Source organism: Pan paniscus, chromosome 13 (genome assembly GCF_029289425.2).
Source record: "Pan paniscus chromosome 13, NHGRI_mPanPan1-v2.0_pri, whole genome shotgun sequence".
In the NCBI taxonomy this organism is placed as follows: domain Eukaryota; kingdom Metazoa; phylum Chordata; class Mammalia; order Primates; family Hominidae; genus Pan; species Pan paniscus.
In genome coordinates, this window is record NC_073262.2 from 26,726,145 (window position 1) to 26,750,508 (window position 24,364).

General features: G+C 36.0%; 1 protein-coding gene across 7 annotated transcripts in view; it reads right to left on the reverse strand.

Moving 5' to 3' along the window:
• The window catches only part of MBD5 (methyl-CpG binding domain protein 5), a 497,156-nt gene that overhangs the window by 312,750 nt on the left and 160,042 nt on the right, over nucleotides 1–24,364 (reverse strand). For 6 of the 7 annotated variants that reach the window (XM_008969801.5, XM_063595139.1, XM_034954025.3 and 3 more), the window contains one exon: nucleotides 22,701–22,794. The gene's annotated coding sequence lies outside the window, so the exon portion shown is untranslated. Of the gene's footprint in view, nucleotides 1–22,700; nucleotides 22,797–24,364 lie in introns of those variants that run through there. The other variant, XM_063595140.1, reaches the window with a different exon arrangement.

The window sequence follows — 24,364 nt, forward strand, 5'->3', positions numbered from 1 at the left end:
AGTGGTGTTGTAACCGAGTAACCTATTTTTAAGGGTTTTTTTTTTGTCCTTTTTTTTTTCTTTTTTACTTCCCTCCCTTATTTGGTGCCTGTTTCTTGTTAATAATAAAATAATGAACTTTACTCTCCTTCTTTCCCCCAGGCACTCCCTTGCACTGCTCACTTATCTAATTATGTCTGCTTAGAAGTTTCTGTGATTGAATCTTGAGACAATCCAGGTACCTATGCAATTTTCTCCCAACAAGAGATTATGTGAGTGTACAGTTAATTTACAACCTATATATGCTCAAGATAGTGCTAGCCCATTTACCAGACTGGACAATAGCACATAATAAAGCACTGAAGCAAGTTACGTGGTCCTGTACCTCCTTGCCCCTCCTGCACATCCTTCATACCAAATTTCACTTTTAACTTGTTGTATTCTGGCCAAAAATTTGAAATGGTTTCTTTAAGGCAGGAAGTCTAGACCATTTCCCCAATGCTACTTTGGAAATAAAGTCACTTTTCTTCCACTGAACTTTGTCCTTGTAATTTGGTTTTGCAAACAGCAAGCAGCTGAACCTGTATTCAGTGTTTCTGACTATTTTCAATGGTACGTGCATTGTCTTTCCAATTATTGATGCCATGCTATTTAACCTGTAGATATTCATAACTGCTTCATCTTCATGTGTATTCACAATGAGACTGTGTTCATCTCACTTAACATTTTTGTTGACTGAATTTCTCTGGTCTAATATAAATACCTTGCTTACCTTTATCTGGCTTTTCATCTTTATGTTTTGACATTTATAAGATACTATATTGTATCTTTTAAACATATCAGAGAATAGAGTGCTCTATGATTTGGTCAGAAATCTACTTTTTAAAAAGTGAGAGGTTGGGAAGGTAGTGGGGAGGGGAGATGGAGAGAGACTGGTTAACGGGTACAAAAATACCATTAGATAGAAGGAATAAGTTCTAGGGTTCAATAGCAAAATAGGAATATTTTGTTGTATATTTCAAAATAGCTAGAAGAGAAGGTTTGAAATGTTTCTAACCCAAAGAAATGGTAAACATCTCAGGTGGTGGATATCCCAATTACCCTGATTTGATCATTATTCACTGTATACATGTATCAAAACATCATATGTACCCCATAAGTGTGTATAATTATGTTTCAACAAAACATGTTTTTAAAATCCACTTACATTAATTTTTCTCTTGGCTGATTCCCCTTAGTAAAATGTTAAATGATAATGTGACAGTGGGCATCTAACAGAAAGAATTGTTCTTCATTCTGTTATTTTGTTTTCTCTCTGTATACATATATATGCGCGTGTATATAATATATATGTCTACATATACAAGTGTGTGTGTCTCTCTCTATTTTTTTTTTTTGAGACAGGGTCTCACTCTTGTTGCACAAGTTGGAGTGCAGTGGCGCGATCTCGGCTTGCTGCAACCTCCACTTCACAGGCTCAATCAATCCTCCCAACCTCAGCATCCCAAGTCACTGGGTCCACCAGCTAATTTTTGTATTTTTTGTAGAGCTGGGGTTTCGCCATGTTGCCCAGGGTGGTCTCGAACTCCCGGGCTCAAGTGATCCTCCCACCTCAGCCTCCCAAGTCGCTGGGATCACTGGCTGATTTTTGTATTTTTGTACAGGCAGGGTTTTGCCATGTTGCCCTGACTGTTCTCAAACTCCTGGGCTCAAGGGATACGTCTGCCTTGGCCTTCAACAGTGCTGGGATTACAGGAATGAGCCATTGCAGCCTGCCTATTTTCTACATATTTTTAAACAAAAATATCATTGGTACTGTTTATTCTATTTTTCTCCATGGGTAATTTCTCTGTATCTTTGTTCCAGTGGTTATGTTTATAATTTTATGCAACTTTGTTTTTACAAATAAACATGTAATTTATATCTGTCCTTATTTCTGTATTCAAAATCTATTAGTTCACTGTTATAAGCAATTATAATATTTGCATACTTTCTATTACTCTGTCCTTTTTCTTTCATCCATCATATTTCAGTTAATGTTTTTCACTATTTTTCCTTGTATTGTTAAATTATGCTGATACTTTTATTTTTTGTCAGCTTTAATTGATATTCTTTGACTTCCAAGTATTAAAGATGAGAAAATTAGTCCACGCCTGTAATCCCAGCAATTTGGGAAGCCAAGGTAGGCGGATCACCTGAGGTCAGGAGTTTGAGACCAGCATGGCCAACATGGTAAAACCCCGTCTCTACTAAAAAAACAAAAAAATAAAAATAAATTAGCCAGGTGTGGTGGGGGGTGCCTGTAATCCCCAGCTACTTGGGAGGCAGAGGCAGGAGAATTGCTTGAACCTGGGAAGTGGAGGTTACAGTGAGCCGAGATTACGCCACTGCACTCTAGCCAGGGCAACAGAGAGAGACTTGTCTCAAAAAAACAAAACAAACAAAAAAAAAAACAAAAAAAAAAGACAATTGTAAAGACTGGGGAAAAAAAGTGGAGAAAACAGGTAGAAGTGGTATATTTTTAGGGAATATATTTTATTTTTAGGGAATTTTAGCAAACATTTTATATTTATATTTATATATAGTGTCTACATTTTGTTCTTTAGCTCTAATTCCCACATTTTAGTCTTTCTTTTACAGTTAAATCCTTTCAATGCTTGCTGACAGTCCTTCTATGATAATTTTCCTGTTTATTTATATCTGATTGGCAGTAGCTCATTTTCTAAGAATGTTTTCAAAAAGTATTTCTTGAGTTCAAAACTGTCTTTATATTTGTTGAGTTCAAAACTGTCTTTAGCATTTAAACTTGAAGACATTTGGGCTAAATTTAAAATATTAAACACTTTCCTTTCTATAAGATCCTGTAGCTGTTACTCCACTGGCAACTGGTACTAAATGTTGATGTGGATAAGACAGACACAAGTCTGACTTTTTCCCCTTCTATTATTGACCTGACTATTCTTTCTTCATGTTTAATGTACAGAAATTTTATGAGGACATGTCTCAGTATTGACAGTTCTAGGTCAACTTTCCCTGGTCCATGGTATGCTCTTTCAATATGTAGATCAAAATTATATTTTAAATTATTATTGAGTCTTATCTTTAAATAATTCATTCTTTTCTACTCTTTTGGTTTTCTTTTGTGTCTTTCTCTGTCTCAGTCTATCTACATACATTCACAAAATTTTATTTCTAATCTTTTTTTTCTTTGGTTTATTTTATTCATTCTTCACATTTTAATCCACAATATTCTTTAAGGTGCTTTCCATGATGTCTAGCCTTTCTTGTGCTCCTTCCAATTTCATATTTGAAATAAATCCTTTTTTCCTAAGTTTGGCCAGCTCATAGTTCATCTTCTACTATTGTTTCATGATGTCTTTTCCAGAGTCCTTGCTTTCTGGATTGTAGGTTTTTCCAACAAAGGTGATTGCTTTATTCATTTTTTCTCTTCTCTTTTCTCCCATTCTTTCCCTCTCTCCTTTTCTTTCTTCCTGAAGAAAGCTAAGCATTATATTTTCAGCAAAATTAGAGTTCAGGTTTGACCCTTATACTCTAAAATAGGCAAAAGGGGATGCAAAATTAGAAGGAGCCACATGAAAATACATGAACAGAAGCAGTCTTGGAGAAATTTATCCATGGTAAAGGGCTCTGCAGTGTAGATCCAAGAAAATGATGTCCACAATCTATTCTCTGATTGTACACATAACATACCTTATGTTGCTACAGGTATTGCTTATAATCACAAGTATGGGAACAAAGGTGAGATGAGTTGTCAGCAGAATCTTGCTAGACTCAGCTTTAGAGAAGCATAAAAGATAGGGCTACATAAAGGATCCACAGACAAGCCATCCTTATAGGAAGTATTTTGTTTCTGTTGCAGCGGAGATTACCTTCTTGTGAAGACTTGCAAAATTGCAACAATAATGTGAACCCACCCTTTCCTTGACCCTCCTTCCTAATGCACACGCACCTCTTGAAAATAGGTAGCCAGGTAAAACCATTATATTCTGTCATGAGCAACAGAAGAAGAACAGTAGTAATAACAAAGATAATTCAGGAAAAGAATAAAAAGAATAGCAAAACACACAGACATCAAGCGAGCACTAGAAAAATGTCATCAGAGTGCAAGGGAATGGGTGGAAAATTATTTTTACAGGTTTATTAGCCATTTGCATTTCTTCTCTGATAAACTGCATTTTCAGGTCTTTTATGCAAATAGGCCATCTTTCCCACATTTAATTGTTACAACTCTTTGCATGTTAAGAAAATCAGCATCTTCTTTGTTGCATGTACCAAATATTAGTTCCCAGGTTTCCTTTTAATTTCATTAGTGCCTTTTAATTTCATTTGTGAACTTTCCTAATTATTAAAAATTGTTCTGGTAAAAAATTAAAAATTCATTAGTTTACAGCTTTTTTTTTTTTTTTTTTTTTGAGATGGAGTCTCGTGATGTTGCCTGGGCTAGAGTGCAATGGCGCGATCTTGGCTTAGTGCAACCTCCACCTCCCAAGTTCAAGCGATTCTCCTGCTTCAGCCTCCTGAGTACCTGGTATTACAGGTGCCTGCCACCACATCTGGCTAATTTTTTTGTATTTCTAGTAGAGACTGGTTTCACTATGTTGGCCAGTCTAATTTACAGCTTTTAAAGAGTTGCTTTTTATCATTTATTTATTTAAGAGATGGGTTCTCACTATGTTGGCCAGGTTGGTCTCGAACTCCTGACCTCAAGTGATCCTCCCACCTCAGCCTACCAAAGTGGTGAGATTACTGGCATGAACCACCACACCTGGCCTAAAGAACTGCTTTTTAAACAAAAAAGTTATTTACCATTGAAGTTACCTCTAAAAAAATCCAATATATGTTCCAAAGATGTTTTAAATTTCTCAAATCACATCAATCCCAAGTGCAAAACTCACTAATAGTTTCTCTTTGTGATTAAAATTAAACCTAAATTTTTAATTCTTTAATATGATCTATAAGCCCCTTACATTTCTGGCCTTGTAATCCCTTCAACCTCATTTCAAACCACTCTTTCTCCCACTTTCTCCATACCAGCAGACTAGATTTCTTGTTGAGCCTCAAGTCCAATTGTTTTTGCTGAATCAACAGTCTTTACATTTGCTGTTCCATTTTGCTGCCTAGGTCACTCTTCTAGACATTGCTCACCACTTCCATCAACTTGGAAGTTTCTGCTTGAATATCACTACCTCAGGGAAGGCCTCCCTGACCACTTTATCAAAATAGGACTTCCAATTCCAAACCCAATTACTTTCTATCTGTTTACCATGCTTTATTTTTCTCTTTAGAACATATCATATTTTGAAATTATATTATGTAATTATTTACTTGTTTATTGTTTGTCTTCCCTAATAAGGTAGTAAGCTCCATGCAGGCAAGGACTCCATCTCCTTCACTGTTTATGCCAGCTCCTAGTGATAGTGGCAGGAGGCAGTCAAACACCTAGGCAGATAGAGGCAGGGCCAGTGAAACCCAACCTTCAAGCCAATGACAGTTTAAAGCCTAGCTACAAATCTCAGGTAAATCCAAGGACCGGACTGAGAACTTCTCTTCCTGTTTGGCATGCTTTCCTCCGATTCATCCCTACCCTTCACTTATTTTACATGTACCTACCCTTTCCTAATTTGTTTTCTACACTGTTGTGCCCCTTGAGCCTTTGTTTTAGCCTTTTTTGCATACTCACAAACCAATCAGCACACACTCCCCCATTCTGAGCCCATAAAAGCCTCAGATCCAGCCACACTGAGAGAGAAACCACTCAACTTCAGGTGGGGGACCACTCTTGCATCCCCTCTCCACTGAGAGCTGTTTCGTCACTTAATAAAATTTTTCTCCACCCTTCTCACCCTTTGATTGTCAGCATAACCTCATTCTTCTTGGATGCAGGACAAGAACTTCGGACCGACTGAACGCGGGTACACAGAAGGCTGTAACACTGTGGCCCTCTGCCAGCAGAGGGCAGCCATCCCATATGACAAGAAGCAGCAGCAAGGCCAAGGCAGCCCTGGAGGTGCAGGCTAGAGCAGGGCAACAGGGCTGACAGAGTTGTTAAGGCGCCTCTGTCTGTCGGGCTGCAGACAATGGGACTAAAAGAGGTCATTAGCATGCTGTAACATCCCCCTCTGGGGCTTCAGGGTCGTGGGTACCCCTGCTTGGGTGTCCCTGTGTTTCCCTCGTCCGGAGACCAGAGCCCACTGTGGGAGTCACTTGCAACACACCTGGTCCAGGAACAAGCCCCATGTGGAGCCCACTCTTGTGCCAGTGCTTGGAATGGCCAGCCAGACCCTGCATTCACTGGCACACACATCTCCTCCTGCCAGGGACTGAGCACGCAGTTGCAGGAGCCGTGGGATCCATGCTGGGGTGCAAGCCAGGCATGGCCTGGTGTGTCAAGTAAACAGGGCATCTCCTGTGGCAAGCCCAGGCCTGAGCAAGGCCTGGGGAGGGGCATCATTGGCCAGAGGTCTCCGGTTGGCAAAGTAATCAAGAAAAATCCTGCATCTCTAGAATAATCCCTGGCAGATGGTTGGTACACAACTTTGCTTTATTTTTAAATGAATGAATTAACAAATAAATAAATGGATCATGTTTCCAATGATGAATTTTAAAAAAATTTTAAAGCAGCTTTTAAAAAAATTGCCTTAATAGGTTAAAATAAAGTATACAAAGGCCAACTATTTAGATCAGAAGAACTTCTTTAGAAGTTCTTACATTTAAAGTGTTCTTTAATGATGTGCGAAGTATTTTTAAAAGTCATCAGTATACGTATAATGTCTTTTTTTTTCTGTGTTGAAACCAGATTACATTTCTTTTTTTTTTTTTTTTTTTGAGATAGAGTCTCGCTCTGTCACCCAGGCTGGAGCGCAGTGGCGTGATATCGGCTCACTGCAAGCTCTGCCTCCTGGGCTCACGCCATTCTCCCGCCTCAGCCTCCCGAGTAGCTGGGACCACAGGCGCCCGCCACCATGCCCAGCTAATTTTTTTTGTAGTTTTAGCAGAGATGGAGTTTCACTGTGTTAGCCAGGGTGGTCTCAATCTCCTGACCTCATGATCTGCCTGCCTCGGGCTCCCAAAGTGCTGGGATTACAGGCATGAGCCACCGCGCCCAGCCCCAGATCACATTTCTGTTCAAAAACAACTTCAGTCTGAATTAGACTTGCTTTTAAGTGCTACATTTTTATAAAAACCGGATTGTATATCTACAAACTCTTTGAGAAAGTATCTCTATTAGATTGCAAAAACCCTGCCTCGGTGTTGCGTAGTTTCTAGTGTGGGCAGACAATAAATATGTAGATTACATATGCATTAGAAAATTTAAATCTTAGGGGGGAAAAAGAAAGCAAGGTAAGGGGGGGACTGCAATTTAAAATAGAATGGTCAGAGTAATTCTTACTGAGGAAGTAAGATTTGAGCAAAAGTTTAAAGAAGGTGAGGAAACTATCAATATAGTCAAAATAATACACTTCAGATTGAGGAGGTAATTTTAAAAGAGGATATGCAAACGATTAAGGAATTTTTCTATCATAAGATAAATGTACAGCTTCCTAAGATGATTATTTTGGAAGACTTAACATTCATTTGGATGGCATGATGTAGTAGTTTAAAAATCAAATCACTTTATTTCTTAGTCATACTTTGTATACCGCATATGATAGTTTCTTTTTGTAGAGAGACACTCATAGGATATATATTATAGAGAGCTGGGATAATAAAGAAATCCATGACATTTATATTGAAAACAAATCTTTTCCTTTTTTTTTTTGAGACAGGGTCTTACTCTGTCACCCAGGCTGGAGTACAGTGGCGCAATCTTGGCTCACTGCAGCCTCAACTTCCTGGGCTTAAGTGATCCTCCCACCTCAGCCACTAGGGTAACTGGGACCACAGGTATAAGCCACAATGCCAAGCTATTTTTTGTAGAGATGAGGTTTCACCATCATGCCCAGGCTGGTCTCAGACTCTGGCCTCAAGTGATCCATCCACCTCGGCCTCCCAAAGTGGTTAGATTATAGACATGAGCCACCGTGCCTGGCCATCTTTTCCCTTTCAACATATTAGTTTATTCATTTTATTTGTTTATTTATTAAAGGCCACAATTTAAAGAATGACTTAGTATTGAAGTGCTGAAATGTATGAATATGAAAATTACTGTTAAAAGTCTGCCATATTATTTGCCTTTGTGATGGTTAGTTTTCTGTCCCAATTGGATAGGCTAGAGTACCCGGTTATTCAGTTAAACAATACTGGGGTTAATACCTACAATCAGTTGACTTTAGGTAAAGGAGATTATCTTCCACAATCTGAATGAGCCTCATCTAATCAGTTGAAAGGCCTTAAGAGCAAAGCTGAGATATACTTGAAGAAGAAATTTTGCTTCAAGACTGCAGGATCAGCTCCTGCCCAAGAGTTTTCAGCCTGTGGCCTTCCTTACAAATTTAATACTTGCCAGTCCCTTAGTTGCTTAAGCCAATATCTTGAAATAAATTTCTATAAATGTACATATACATGCATAAATACATATATGATATATTCATATATATATAATATACACAGATATATACATATACACATACATACATATACACATACATACATATATATATTCCCCCCTACTGATTCTGCTTCTCTGGAGAACCCTGAACAATACAATCCTCCTCTTAGACCAGATTAGAAGCTACTCTAGGAAAGTCATCATGTCCTCTTATGATCCCTGTGTTTAATATAGCTCATAGCACGATGCTTTCTTGATGGAATAATTTATAGAAGAATATTTTAATTTCATAGGTAGATGGAATGTACTTTTAACCATTAAGAAGCAGAAGTTATCATATGAACATTTATAAGCTTTTTTCCTTGCCATTTCATTATAAATATTTATAACTTTCATAGAATGAAATCAAAAGATAAGAAAAATGACAATAAAAAATAAAACAAAGTGCTTATATCTAATATATATGATGAACTTACTATGAAAACATGTAAAAATCACTGTAACTCATCTATAGGAGAAAACCTAGACTTATTTATTGTTCTTTATATATTATGATATCATAATATATAAAACCTCACCAAATGCTTTATGTACATTATTTCCTTTACTCCTTGTAACAACCTGAAACAGGTAATTTTTGTATTCCCATTTACAGAGGAAGCCAATGCACAGAGACATTGAGAAACAAAGGTAGAAATTTGGTGGTAGAGTTGTCTTGGGACCATTAGAACTCAGGTAGTTGTGGTGATAAACATGTTGGATCTACAGACACATATGAAGGCAATAAAAAAGATGCAATCTTGATAGACATTAAATTCAAATCAAAACAATTATATTTCCATTTTATGTTTTAGTGAAAAAAAGAGGAAAATGTTAATAGCTATCAAGACTCTGGAGAAAAAATCTGTATTGATTATGGCATTCATAAGTTAGTGTAGCCAGTCATTAAGAATTTCACTTTGGGAGGCTGAGGCGGGGAGATCACCTGAGGTCAGGAGTTTGAGACCAGCCTGGCTAACATGGTGAAACCTCATTTCTACTAAAAACACAACAATTAGCTGGGCATGGTGGTGGGTCCCTGTAATTTCAGTTTACTCTGGAGGCTGAGGCAGGAGAATCGCTTGAACCCAGGAGGTGGAGGTTGCAGTTAGGAGAGATCATACCATTGTACTCCAGCCTGGGTAAAAAGAGCAAAACTTTGTCTCAAAAAAAAAAACAAAAAACAAAAAACAAAAACTCAGATGCTATGACACAGTAATTCTACTCCAAAGATTAGTGCCTAAGGAAATAAATAAAAGAAAGAAAACACTAAATCACATATAACAGCAAAATGTTATAAGTAACCTAAATGTCCAAGCACAGAAGAATGAAGCATCATACTTTATTAATAGAATACGTAACCATTAAAATAATGAATATGGAGAAGGGTTTCCCAAGTTAAGTTCCATGGAATATAGAACTAACATGCTCTTTGCAAAGTGTATGCTATATGATCTTGGAGACCATTACACACATTAGCACACTGAAGGCTTTCTTGTAGGAAGGAAACTTCCTTTGCTGTTCTTTAATGTGGTACTTTCCAAACTTACCTGGAAACAGAACCTTTTTTTGTCCTAATTAATTACTGCTGCATAACAAACAATCATTAGTTTGTTTAAAAATTTAGGCAGAGTTCAGCAGGGATAGTTTGTCTCTGCTCCACTTGGTACCAGCTGGGGCACCTTTAAGGCTGGGAACTGAAATCGTCTGAAAACTTGCTCCATCACATGCTTGGTGTGGTTGCAGCCTCTCACGTGGCTCAGTCTTCCTCACAATATGGGGACTGGGATTTCAAGGGTGAGTATTCTGAGAGAGATCCTAGCAGAACGGGATTGCCTTTTATGCCTAAGCCTTTGAAGCTACCTAGAGTCACTTCCACCATATTCTATTGGCCAAAGAAGCCAAATTTCAGGAGGAGGGGAAATGGAATCTACCTCTTGATGGGAGAGTATAAAGAATATAAAGAGCATGTGGGATCTGGAATATTTCTGTAGCTGGTTTTGGCAAATATAAGTTGCCATACTTTTGTTCAAGTGAGATATATTAATTTTCCAATTTTGGCACATGTGGATGGAGGTACACCAAATGCTGCACAATCTATATTACATACAGATTTGTTTATACACACACACACCAGTGCAAATGGCACCCCCACTCCCTTTGCTTATAAAAGAGCCTACTTTGTCTGACACAATAAAATAATCCCAAACAGGAATGAATTAGGCAATTTTCATTCAAATTCATAGAAAATAACAAGAGGAATCATGGCTAGCTCTGGCTCACAGATTTCCCATTTGGTAACCTAGGTTACCAGATGATCTACATTCTTGCATTTCATAAAAGACACCAAGTTTTAAAGATACTAAGTCATACTGTTATTGCTGATGACAAAAATTTTAATTTTACATAGAAGAAATAGACACAAATGGAGATGTACCTATTTTGGTAAACACAATTCTGAGTAACAAAGCTTACCTAAGAGATTGATTCTTTTAATACCAATGTCTTCTGGAATTTTCTTTCTTATGAAAGGGACTCTTTCAGAATGCTTCCCTCATATAGTTATAGGCATTACATAAAGGAAACCATTTTTTTTTTAGTAGTGGCACAAAAATATTTTAAAATAGCTACTTCTAATTACCTACACTAGTCATAACAGATTACGGCAAAATAAATGAAACCATAGTGGAAAGATCTAACATCCATGGAAATTTAAAACAATGAGAAATGGAACTATTACAAAAAATTACCTCCTATACATTCTTTCTCAAGAACTTCCTGGAGGACTTGCTCCAAAAAATGAGACGGCAAATTAAGGAAAAAAACAAAAGATTAAGAAACATGAGTTTCAACACAGGAGAAAGGAAATCGTCATGTAAGAGGATGAGTGATACCAATGATACCTGTGCAAAGATAACAGCCAGGCCAGACTGCAACAAGTTGTTACTCAGCTTGAGGGCTGTCATCATCAAGATCTCCCACCTGCTATTTTAATGACTTCCCATCCATTCCTTATGTTATTTCCTTGTTGTTGCCTTGTTACTTTGGTTAGTTTAATTTGCTTTTATTTTTAAAATTACAAATTTCTTTCTAAGCCATGTGTTAGTTGCATTTTACATTTTATGTTGTGGTTTCATCACAATTCAGTTCAAGATATTTTCTAATTTCTCTGGTGAATTTTTTCTTGACGCATAAGTTTAGAAGTGTGCTGTTTAATTTCCAAATATCGAGAGGTTTTCCTGCTTTTTTGGTATTGGATTATAACTTAATTCTGTTTTGTTCAGAGAACATACTCTGGATGACTTCAATCTTTAAAAATTTATTGATTTTCATGGGCCAGCATATGTTCTATCATGATTAATGTTCTATACACAGTGAAAAAAATGTGTATTCCGTTGTTATTAGGCATGTGTTCTACAAATGTCAATTCGGTCAGGTTAGTTTTTAGTGTTGTTGAAGGTTTCTATTTTCTTATTGGTTTCTGTTTACTTGTTATAACTATTTATGGGAGAGGAAGGTTGAAATATCTAACTATAATTGTGGAATTATCTATTTCTTCTTTCAACTCTTACCAGTTTTTGCTTCATATATTTTTAAGATCTATTGTTAAGTGGATATACATTTAGGAGAATAAATCCTCTTGAACTATCTTATTATAAAATTTCCTCTTTATCTCTGTTAAAACACTTGTCCAGACATATACTTTTTCTCATATTATTTTAGCCGGGACTTTCTGATTATTAGTGTTTGCATGGTATATTTAACACATCCTTTAACTTTTAACCTACCTGTGTTTTTATATTTAAAATGCACTCCTTCTATTTAGTATAGCAGGAGTCTACCCCCTATATCTAACCCCCTACAAAAAGCCAATTGCTTATTTTGCAAATAAAGTTTTATTGGAACATAGACATACCTACTTGTTTACATTTTGATCTCTGATAAGAGAGTTGAGTAGTTGTGACAGAAACAGTATGAACCGTAATCTTAAAATAGTTATAATGTGTCCTTTTAATAAAAAGTTTGCCAACCCCTGGAGTTGTTTATTGGGTTTTTATCAGTCTGATGAAAACAAAAAAGCCTTTTAATTTGAGTGTTTCAACAATTTATACTTAATATAGTGATGATATAGTTGGTTCTAAGTTTAGCACCTTGCTATTTGTTTTCTACTTATTCCATCTGTTCTTTCATTTTTAACGCTGTCCGTTGTCTTCTTTTGAAATGATTGATTTTTTTTTTTTTTTGAGACAGGGTCTCACACTGTTGCCCAGGCTACAGTGCAGTGGCACAATCATGGCTCACTGCAGCCTCAACCTCCTGGGCTCAAGTTATCTTCTCATTTCAGCCTCAGCCTCTGAGACTACAGGTTTACACCACTATGCCTGGCTAATTTTTTAATTTTTTGTAGATACAGGGTCTCATTATGTTGCCCAGGCTGGTCTCAAACTCCTGGACTCAAGTGATCCTCCTCCCTTGGCCTCCCAAAGTGTTTACTTACAGGCATTGGCCATCATGCCTAGCCAATTCTCTAGTATTCTACTTTATCTCCTCTATTGATTTATCAGCTATATTTCTTTGTTTTAAATCTTTGGTGATTGCTCTAGGGTTTAAATATGCATCTTTAACTTATCACAGCCCAATTTTAAATAATAGCCTATAATTTCCTAATAATATAATGAGCTTAAGACACAATATCTGAAATGTCTGGGACCAGAATTCATTCAAATTTTGAATTTTTTCAAATTTTGGAATACTTGTGTTAAACAGATTGAGAATCCCTAATCCAAAAATCCAAAATCTGAAATGCTCCAATGATCATTTCCTTTGAGCATCGGGTAGGCACTCAATAAGTTTTGAATTTTGGAGCATTCTGGATTCTGGGATTAGGAATATTCCACCTGTACTACAATTTCTCCCTCCCATTCTTTGCACTGCTGCCATATATTTTACTTCTACATATGTGATAACAAAATATTCATTTTTATTTTTCAGTGTTTTTTACTTAAGCAGTCAGTTATCTTTTTAAATATATAAACAACAGTCTTTTATGTTTACCAATATATTTACAATTTCTGGGGCTCTTCATTCTTCTGAAGAGATCGAGTTTCCATCTAGCATCATTTTTCTTCTGCCTTAAGACTTTATTTAACATTTCTTGTAACAGGTCTGCTAGCAATGAATTCTCTCAGTGGATTTTTTTTTTTTCTGAAAATGTCATCATTTTAGATGTTTTTTCCTGGTTATAGAATTTAAGGTTTATAAGTCTTCATCTTTTGATACCGATCTCATTCCATTATCTTCTGGTTTGCATTTTTTCTGATGTGAAGTCAGTTCATTTTTGTTTTGCATTTTGTTTGTGATGTGCCTTTTTCTTCATTTACTTTTATGACTTTTCTCTTTATCACTGGTTTCAGAAATGATATGTTTTGGTATGGTTTTCTTTTCTATTTGAAGTTAAATGAACTTGGATTTTTATGTTTCTATTTTTCATCCAATGTGGAACAATTTTGGCTATATTTTTTCAAATATTTTTTCTGCCCTCACCCCTTCTGCAACTCCAATTCCATATTTGTTATACCTCATAGTATCAGGACACTTAGGTGCTGGGTTTTTTTTTTTGGGGGGGGGGGTATGGAGGAAGGGGGAGGGTTCAGTTTTCTTACTCTCTAATTCAGTTTTTACTTTACTTTACTTACTCGTTTTTAGACTTGGGGACTGGCTAGTATGTCCAGGCTGGAATGCAGTGGCTATCCACACATGTGATCATAGCACACTACAGCCCCAAACTCCTGTACTCAAGCTATTCTTCCACTTCAGCCTCCTGAGTAGGTAGGACTATAGGCACGTGCCACTGTACTCAGCAGCGGTTCAGTTTTTCATACTTTCTTCAAGTCTATTGATCTTTTTAATTGGCAATGTTTATTGCATTGAGAAACCCATCCAGTGGATATTCCATTCAGATGTAGGAATTCCTAGAGCTAAAAAATATATTTTCTAAGACTCTCTTCATTGTTTTAATGTTTTACTTTATATCCTTGTATATGTGTACAATTAGATGTTTTAAAGTCTTTGCTGTTTACATTATTGCTGTCATTTCTTGCTCTGTTTCTACTGATTGTCTATTCTAGTGGTTTGGGGTTAATTTTCCTACTTTTTCATGTCTTATAATTCTTGGCTAGATGCTGATCACTATCAAGGTTTTGTAAAATGTTTAGATTTAGTTGTCTTCCCATCTGGCTCTTCGTGTCTATTCTCAAGTTGGTTAAAAACTATAAGGAAAAACTTTCTCCAAATCACAACGGCAAAATGTCCTGTTATTAAAAAATCTCTAAAAGTCTCTATTTTAATTTGAGGCTCTTTTCTTCATGACTGTTTTAATTTCTCTTTACTTTTTTAAGGGCAATTTGATTTGGGTAATATTCAAAGCATTGTAAAGTGTTTCCTCCATGATGCTGCATCTACCCTCTTGTTGACAAATTACATGAAAGGATTGTGACTGCTTCTTCTTTATTTCCTTTTACTCATTGTATTAGTCTGTTTTCATGCTGCTGATAAAGACATACCCAAGACTGGGAAGAAAAAGTGGTTTAATGGACTTACAGTGCTACATGGCTGGGGAGGCCTTGCAATCAGCCAGAGGGCAAAGGGAGAGCTTGAGCTGGGAAACTCCTGTTTTTAAAAACCACCAGATCTCATGAGACTTATTCACTATCACGAGAACAGCACATGAAAGACCCGCCCCCATGATTCAATTACCTCTCATTGGGTCCCTCACACAACACGTTGGAATTCAAGATGAGATCTGAGTGGTGACACAGCCAAACCGTATTACTCATTCTTTCTTTATTTATTTTTTTTACTTTCATTCTAGTACTATACTGCAACTAAACCAGTGATTCAACTGCCAGCTCCAGTCATCCTTTTCTCAGCCCTAACATTCTGTGTGTTATAGAGGTAAAGAAATAATTACAGTTTGAGAAGTACTTTATAACAGAGATATGCAAATCATGCTAAATATCCACATTTAAAAACTATCCTACGCAAACCCATCAATTCAATAATTACAAGACATTTTAAAAGGTAGGAAAATGTGACCTAAAACCAAGAGAAAAGATAGTCATTAGAAACAGATCAAGATCTCCTAGGCTCAAGCAATCCTCTTGAATAGCTGGAACTACAGGCACGTACCACCATGCCTGGCTGATATTTTACTTTTACATTTTTTAGTAGAGAGGAGGCCTCGTTATGTTGCCCAGGCTGGTCTTGAACTCCTTAGCTCAAGTGATCCTCTCACCTCAGTCTCCCAAAGTGTTGGGATTATAGACATGAGCCACCACACCTGAGCATCAATCTTTTAAAAAACCAGAAATCAGTAGTGTATGACTCAGAATAGTTTATTCCATGACTATGTATCTATTTAATTAACCCCCACTTTTGGATATTTAAACTGTTTTCCAATATCATGATTAAATAGTTCTTGATAATACATTTTGGAGAAATTTCTAGAAATGTAATCTCTGGGTCAAAGGGTACACACATACATATAGCTTTTGTTTGAGTTTCTTTCAGAAAGATAATACCAAGATGTTGGAATAGTACACTGTCTGGTTCCCTCTCCAAAGACCAACTCCTACAGGAAATATAAAGAAAAAAAGCCAAGAAATAAGAAAACCCGAAAACTCCCAGGGAAGAAAGTGGGGTGAAAAAGGACAATTTTGAACTGGTAAGTGTGCTGGCTGGTGGCTTGGGCCTTGGATCTGGGGCAGGAGGCAGTCCTTCAAATATGTGGGAGGATAAAACAGGAAATGAACTATTGGAGTTCTGCTTTTGACTATTCCATGACTTGAGTAAAAAACTTATAGTTCCCATATCTACAGGGACTCAGACTACAGTTCAAATGCCCTCAGAAGTAAACCATACTTATAAAAAGCTGAGGAAAACAGGTGGAGACCAACTAACCTTAGGTAGCAATTTCTCTGCCCTTTCCTACTAAACCATAAAGCTGGTAAATTACAATAAATAGCTTTGGCTGCTGTTCTCCCTGGTGGGATCAGGGAGAAGCGGAGAGATGGTGAAGCAGAGATCTGAGGTGTCATTTTGTAGATTTGATAAACTGATTTCTCAAGTAGCCTGGGGCTTTTCTACCTACCTTCCATCCTTTGAGCTCACTGAAAATGCCAGACTGGATACTAGTCTCTTCCCACATGTGATGTCATAGTAGCCAATATCCCCAGAGGGAAATTACCTTACAGGTCAACATATCAAGACATTGAAGAAGCACAACTGTTTTCAAAGAAAAATAAAATATTGGCATACAGATCCTAAGAGAAGCAGAACTATTAGATCTGATGTCCCAAGAACTTAAAATAAGCCTAATAAACATACTAAAAGAGATAAGGGAAGATATTAGCGGCATATAATAAGAACAAGAGAACAAAGAAGCACACAGAAATATTAGGTACAAAAATATAATACTTGAAGTATATAGACTGGATAAATAATAGAATTTAAATGAGGAGTAAATTAATGAATCCGAAGATCAGTTTGAGGAAATCTTCAAACCTAAGAACAAGGATATAGAAAATATAAAAGAAAGGCTAAGGGATTGACAGTGCTAACATCTGAATAACAGGAGACTCAGAAAGAAAAATAGGCTGGGTCTGGTGGCTCACACCTACAATCCCAGCACTGTGGGAAGCCAAGGCGGGAGGACCACTTGAGGTCAGGAGTTCAAGACCAGCCTGGCTAACACAGCGAAACCCCATCTCTATCAAAAAATACAAAAATTAGCTGGGCGTGGTGGCATGTGTCTGCAGTCCCAGCTACTCAGGAGGCTGAGGTGGGAGAATCGCTTGGGCCCAGGAGGAGGTTGAGCCGAGATTGTGTCACTGCATTCCAGCCCAGGTGACAGAGTCAGAAGGTCTCAAAAAAAAAAAAAATTAAGAAGGATGTATTTGAAGGAATGATGGAGTTGAACAGGACAAAAAAAATCATGGATTTTATTTTTTTAAATTAATTTAAAAAATTTTTTTACAATGGTGATTAGGAAATATCATGGATTTTCAAAGTATTGAAGGAAAAATATTAAAACCTAGATTTTTACATATGACAATGCAGTCATTCAACTATGAGGCTATGATGACATATATTTCCAAGCATACAAGACCTCAGAAGACAGTTTTTGATAAAATCCTTAAATAGAAACAAATATGGAAGATAATTAAAAGATGTGTGAAGTAATGCTGATAAAATGTCTTGGCAAAATGTGCTGTTTTTTTAAATAGCCAACAACTAAGAAAAGGAGAACATAGGGGCATAATGGTTTAGGATTTAAAGTAGATAGTAGCAAATGATGGGGTAGGAGAAGATGAAGAGACAAAGGGATGTCAGAATGGACAAGATTCTTTGTAGGAGAGATATATATACATCCAATTTTTTTTTTAGTAATAAAAGATTCAAAATAAATTCAGAAAACATTCAAAGTGTGGGAAAAACTTAAATATTGAAAATGGTGAAACACATTGTAATGTATAAACAATTATGATTATAATTACTATTTCATTTATTTTTGTTAGTGTGTCCATGAACTTCCTGCTTATGATCTTTACTCCTTTTTCTTTTTGTAAGGGGAAATACCCTTCATTTTTCTTCTGATAATACATGGTCACTATATGGTTCAAACTCTAAGATAAGGGGAAAATCTCCTGGAGTTAACTACAATCAGATACATACTATATATCAAATTGATATATAGTATATATCAAATGTAGAGGACATCAGACCATATCGTTGCTCATTTCTTCTGCAACACTTACTTTCCTGAACATGATGCTTTACTTATTCTTTTATCAAAATATTCATCTTGACACATGTAACCAGAAGTTTTAAGAGCTATAAGGAAGTCAATTCAGGGCATTATTAACTGAAATTTCTAGTTATACAAAAGCAGGATACTGTCGTAGTGCAGGATTAATTTAGGTATGTGGCAGAGGGAGTTTAACTGAAGCAAGACCAGGCAGATCAGAGACCAGTGGTCAGAGTTAGGACAATCAATTCCCAGTCAGTCCAAAAGCGGGGTGCCCATTACATGGCTCAGTTGAATGTGGGCACTGAGATTTCCTGTGAATGTGAATGTGAATGTCAATGTGGGCTCAGTATTTCCTGACTCAAAGGAAACTCAGTCTGGGGTATACCTGAGGGTGAGAAGAATACCAGCTGCCATCAAAAGCCATTGGAAGAGGAGTGGAAGAAGCTGAGAAGGAAACCTGAATTGACCAAAAAGCATTAAAGATGTATATAATTGTCAAAGATATGTCCTCACCAAAATCCCCAGAACCAGATAGTTTTACATTTGAGTTAGCACACATTAAAAGAAACAGTAAATTCCTTTCTTAAAAGGAGCAAACATGCACATCTCATTTTAGAAGGCTAGTGTAATCTTAATTATAAAACCAAACAAGGAAAATAAGAAAATTACACTGCATTTAACTTAAAAATATAGATTCCAAAATCTCCAGTCAGATATTTGCTAACCAAACACAACAGTGTATTAAAGAATAATACATCATGATCAGGTAATACTTCATAATGCAAACTATGAATGCATGGATGGTTTAATATTAGAAATTCTATACATATAATACATAACATTAATATACCACAGGATGAATACCTTATAATTATTTTAACATACACATAATAAAAAGCATTGTTAAGGTTCAATAGCTATTTATAAGACTGCTTAGCAAACTAAAAATAGAAGAACCTTTCTTAATCTGGTAAATGTTATATATTAAAAAACATTTTGTAAGTATTAATTGAGAAACTTTAGGTTCACCTCCTTTATGATGAGACATGAGATGGCCAACATCACTACTACTCGTTAACATAGTTCCAGAGGAACTAACAAAAAAAGATATAGGAAAGAAGAAAGGAGTTTAAATATAAAGATGGGAAGGAAGGAAATAATATTATCATTAATTTCAAATGATTATAATAATCTATTTCAAAAAAAAGAACAATCTGTTAAGAATAAGAGGGTTTAGCAATATAGTTAGGACAAAGATAAACTTTTAAAAATATCAGTAGCACTCATGTACTCCAGCAATAAACATCAAGAAAATATTTTTAATGGGATATTTAAAATCTGAATGTCTACTTAAAGAACATCATGCATAAAATTTAAAAGTTGAAAGAATGGAAGCAGATATTTTATAATATCTAAACTGATAGGAAATTAATATTGAGCACATACAACAAATTCCTATAAAACAATTGAACCCAAATGAAAAAATATATAAAGAATATGAGAAGCAAGTTCAGAAGAGGGAAATCAAAAGGCCAACAGGTATATGATGAGATACTCAAACTCAATAGTGATTTTAAAAAACTCAAAACAATGATCTATAAAATTACACACATTAGGCTGAAAACATGAGGAAGCTGGAAAACGTTAAGGGCTGGCATGGATGATGAGAAGGTTATTGCTGGAGGCTGTAAAGACCAAAGTATTTATGTGGGGAAGCATCTGATAGGGATTGGTTAAATTAATCATAAACATATATTCTGTCACCCAGCAATTCTGCTCCTGGGTATATATTCTAAAGAAATCCTTGCAAAGTTCCACGATAGGACATGATGAACATGTGGTAAAAGGAAATTGAAAGCAATTTGGATGGCAAACACTGAGGAAAATGGGTAGTGAAAATATGGCTGCCATATACTGTGGATTACCATGTAGCAGTAAGCAGCAGTAAAAACATGGCAACATAAATAAAGTTGAAAACTTAAGGTTATATGAAATAAAATAGTAAGGATCACAATGAGATACACAGCACGATATCACTTACACTTATTTAAATTTCATGTATATAAGTCAGGGTGAGGAGAGGTCAGAGGTAAAACAAATTGTACCATAAGATGCTAACTGTTGAAGCTGACATATAGACATGTGGCGGTTCATAATATTTTCTCTTTTCCTTTTCATTTATTTGAAATTTCTCATATAAAAATTTTAAAATGTATGCATGCAAAACAATACTCATTATGAAAATATAAACAAAATAGAACAGTACAATAGATATTATTTTAGAATATCATAATATTAGAATGATTTCCTATGGGTCAAGGGCAGGAGAATGAGACTGGAAAATTTATAAATAAATAAAACAAGAAGTGCTTTGCATGAACCAGTAATGACAGTGCCCCATGGACCTAAGAGTGTGATTAACTCTGCTTTCTCTTTGTGTAAAAGGTCTTTTAAAAAAAGATGCCAGGCGAGGTGGCACATGCATGTAATCCCATCACTTTGGGAGGCCGAGGCAGGAAGATGGCTTGAGCCTAGGAGGTCGATGCTGCAGTGACCCATGATTATGCCACTGTATTCCAACCTGGGCAACAGAATAAGACCCTGTCTCAAAACAAACAAACAAACACACGACAACAACAACAAAAACCAGAAAGTGCCCGGCATGGTTAATGCACACCTGCAGTCCTAGCTGCTTGAGAGGCTGAGGTGGGAGGATTGCTGGAGCCCAGGAGCTCAAATCTAGTCTGAGCAACTTAAAGAGACTACATCTCTTAAAGTAAAAGATACATATATACATATATATATATATGTATAATTTTTTTTTTTACTAGAAGGATCTGATTTAGACTGTGGAGAAGAAGGAACCATAAAAATAGTTATCTAATCATTATAATTCAGAAAACAATTGAATAGCTCTTCCAAGTAACCAAGTCACCATATATAACTATGTAAATGAATTAGAAATAAGTAATATCACTTATGTTTTCAAGAGAAGTCATTTCTGACAATAATATTCATTATAGAAAACTGGCAAAAATCATTAAACAGTTAACCACAAATTAAGGAGAAAAAATAGACTCTAAATACTTGCACTCTAAAAGAATAAAGAAAAATAGAAAAAAGAAAAAACACTCCTGCACTAGGGGCTGTAAACTGTTTTACTTGGCTTATGTAGTAGCAAAAGTAAACTTTTTTTCAAAGGAAAAATTTTATGCTGATATTTAAAAATAAGGATTTTTCTAATTTATTTCTGTTCTTTAAAAAAACTACTGAGAATTGATTTTACAGCATCTCATTTCCATTTAGCAAGGATCCCAGAACTGAATAGGAGCATCCCGTTCACAGGTCACATACTCTCCAGGCTTCCATTGTCCCCATTTGGCAAGGAACATTAAAATATTGTTTTTGGAGGTTTATTCCCCTTGTATCTCACTTGAAATTTTAACAAAATGTGCTCAGAAATTTACTTAGTCATGTTAAGTATGTAAGCAGTCATGGGAGGCATGAACAGAACGTGCTACGTGAAAGAATATGCTAGGTAAAGAGAAATTTTGGGGGAGCCATGATAAAATGAAAAGAGGTTTGTATTCAGGGGTTATAATGTTATGAGTATATGACACTATGACAGAGTGTTTTGGAGTGGATAAAGAACAAGTTCTTAACTTGTTAAAGGGTCTGATTAATAAATACATGAAAACAGTGCAATGAATAATAGTTTTTCTGTTTAATTATTTTTTCAAATTAAATTCTGCTGAGTTGTATTCACAGGTTTGATAGAAGTTACTTTTTTTTTTTTTTTTTTTTGAGACAGAGTCTCGCTCTGTCACCCAGGCTGGAGTGCAGTGGTGCGATCTCGGCTCACTGCAAGCTCCGCCTCCCGGGTTCACGCCATTCTCCTGCCTCAGCCTCCCGAGTAGCTGGGACTACACGCGCCTGCCACCACGCCCGCCTAATTTTTTTGTATTTTCAGTAGAGACCGGGTTTCACCGTGTTCGCCAGGATGGTCTGGATCTCCTGACCTCGTGATCCGCCCGCCTCGGCCTCCCAAAGTGCTGGGATTACAGGCGTGAGCCACCGCTCCCGGCCAGAAGTTACTTTTTTATTCTTTATTCTTAACTGGTTTGCACTTGTGTATTACAATTTATTATTTTTTAATCAACCGCTTATTACAAGTGAAATCTGATACTTTCTGTCAAGATGATATTATGGAATAAAAATTTGTGTCTGAATATGAATGAATGCAGTTGTGAGGTAACTTAGACAGGAGCAGTGATAAAAAGTAAACAAGTTTAACAAGTCGAATTATAATCTGACAACCCTAACCATTTACATGAAATTATATATGGGGCTATAGTTACTACTTACCTTTAGTGCTTAACTTCTAAAGATCTTGTCTGTAAACCATAAAGCCTTCAATGTCTACTTCCCACATGTAGAAACTGACATCTTCAATGTACATCTAAAAGAGAAGCATAAGAAAATATAATGAATTTGAGATTATAGATATTGCTTCATTTAGTTTAAATATAAAAAAATTGAAATTATTCTTCATGACTTTATATAATAAGCCTGGGCAAAGGGATGTATTATAGGACATATTTTATGTAAACAAACAGCAATAACATTAAGATTTACCGTTTAGAAGAATCAGAATATTTTGTGGAACAGAAGTTATGAGCCATGTCACAGAGTTGAGTACTTTCTGTAATACTAATTTGATCTGCCTACCTAGTTTCTATGCAAAATTTTTATACGATTTAAAATACATAAATTCTGGTGTCCTGCATGAACAGAGCCCCATTCTAAAAAATAGTTTCCCTGCTCAAAATTATTACAAAAATATTCTTAATTACACTTGAGTTGCTTATAAAAGCCAAAATCATAGAAATCAATTAGTTCAGTATTCTGTCCTCATGAAAAATTCAAAATTCTATTCCTCTTATTACTTAAATCTCCCCAGTCAGTACTTTACACCAACCTGCTAAACTTAGCATAAAAAAAAAAGCCCTTTAAATAAAATTCCCTCTAATAGACAAATGTGATTATCCAGAGAGAGTGTTTTTTGCCTAAAGAACTTGATTGTGAATTCCTTGACAATGCAGTTAGGGAAACAGGATTTGGATTCTACAGTGCCATACTTAATATGTACTTTTTGTTTTTGTTTTGTTTTGAGACAGGGTCTCCCTGTGTTGCTCAGGCTGGTCTTGGGCTCCTGAGCTCAAGAGATCCTCCTATCTCATCCTCCCAAGTAAGTGGTTTTGAGTACTGTAGATTCTCAAGCCAAACATAAATGATTTTTGGATTAGCAATTATCATTGCTCCTTTTGGTCATTAGTGCAGATGTCGGTTTTTCAGTTGCAGCTGTACAATCAAACACTTGAAACACTTTTAAAATATATTCACACTCAGCATATTCTTTACATATTATGGTTTAATTAGTATGAGGTAGGGCCAGGGCTCAGGTATTTTTAAAAAGCATGAAGGAAGGATATCTTTTTCTCCAGTTGAGAAACAATTTCACTGCAACTATTTAGCTTAGTTTCTACATATTAATAAGACATTAACTTCCAAAAATACTATTTACAGATGTCTATGAAAAACACTGAGTTATTTCTAATACAAATACTAAATGTCAAAATGATTTGAAAGCTTCCATGATACACACAAACATACCTCAATGACCATGTAATATCTTAGATACAAGGATGCAAGCATGATGCAGTTAGTATCTGGCATGAATCTCAAACTGTAATGCACTTAAGGACCAAAGTAGCACTTTAAAATCTAGAACCCCAGGTGCATGCCCACAGTTCTGGTTCAGAACTAGGCTGAGGCAGATTCTCTATTCTTTACAGGCATCTTGATTATAATGTAGATCTACAGTCCGTGTAGAATTGTGATCTAAAGCACACATATGAACACTGACTATTACTAGACTCTCATTGTTAGCATTTATGTAAATACTTCTTGAGTTTTCTAAGATTATATTTCTAATCTTTAAAGATAATCCTGAGACCCACCAGCTTAGG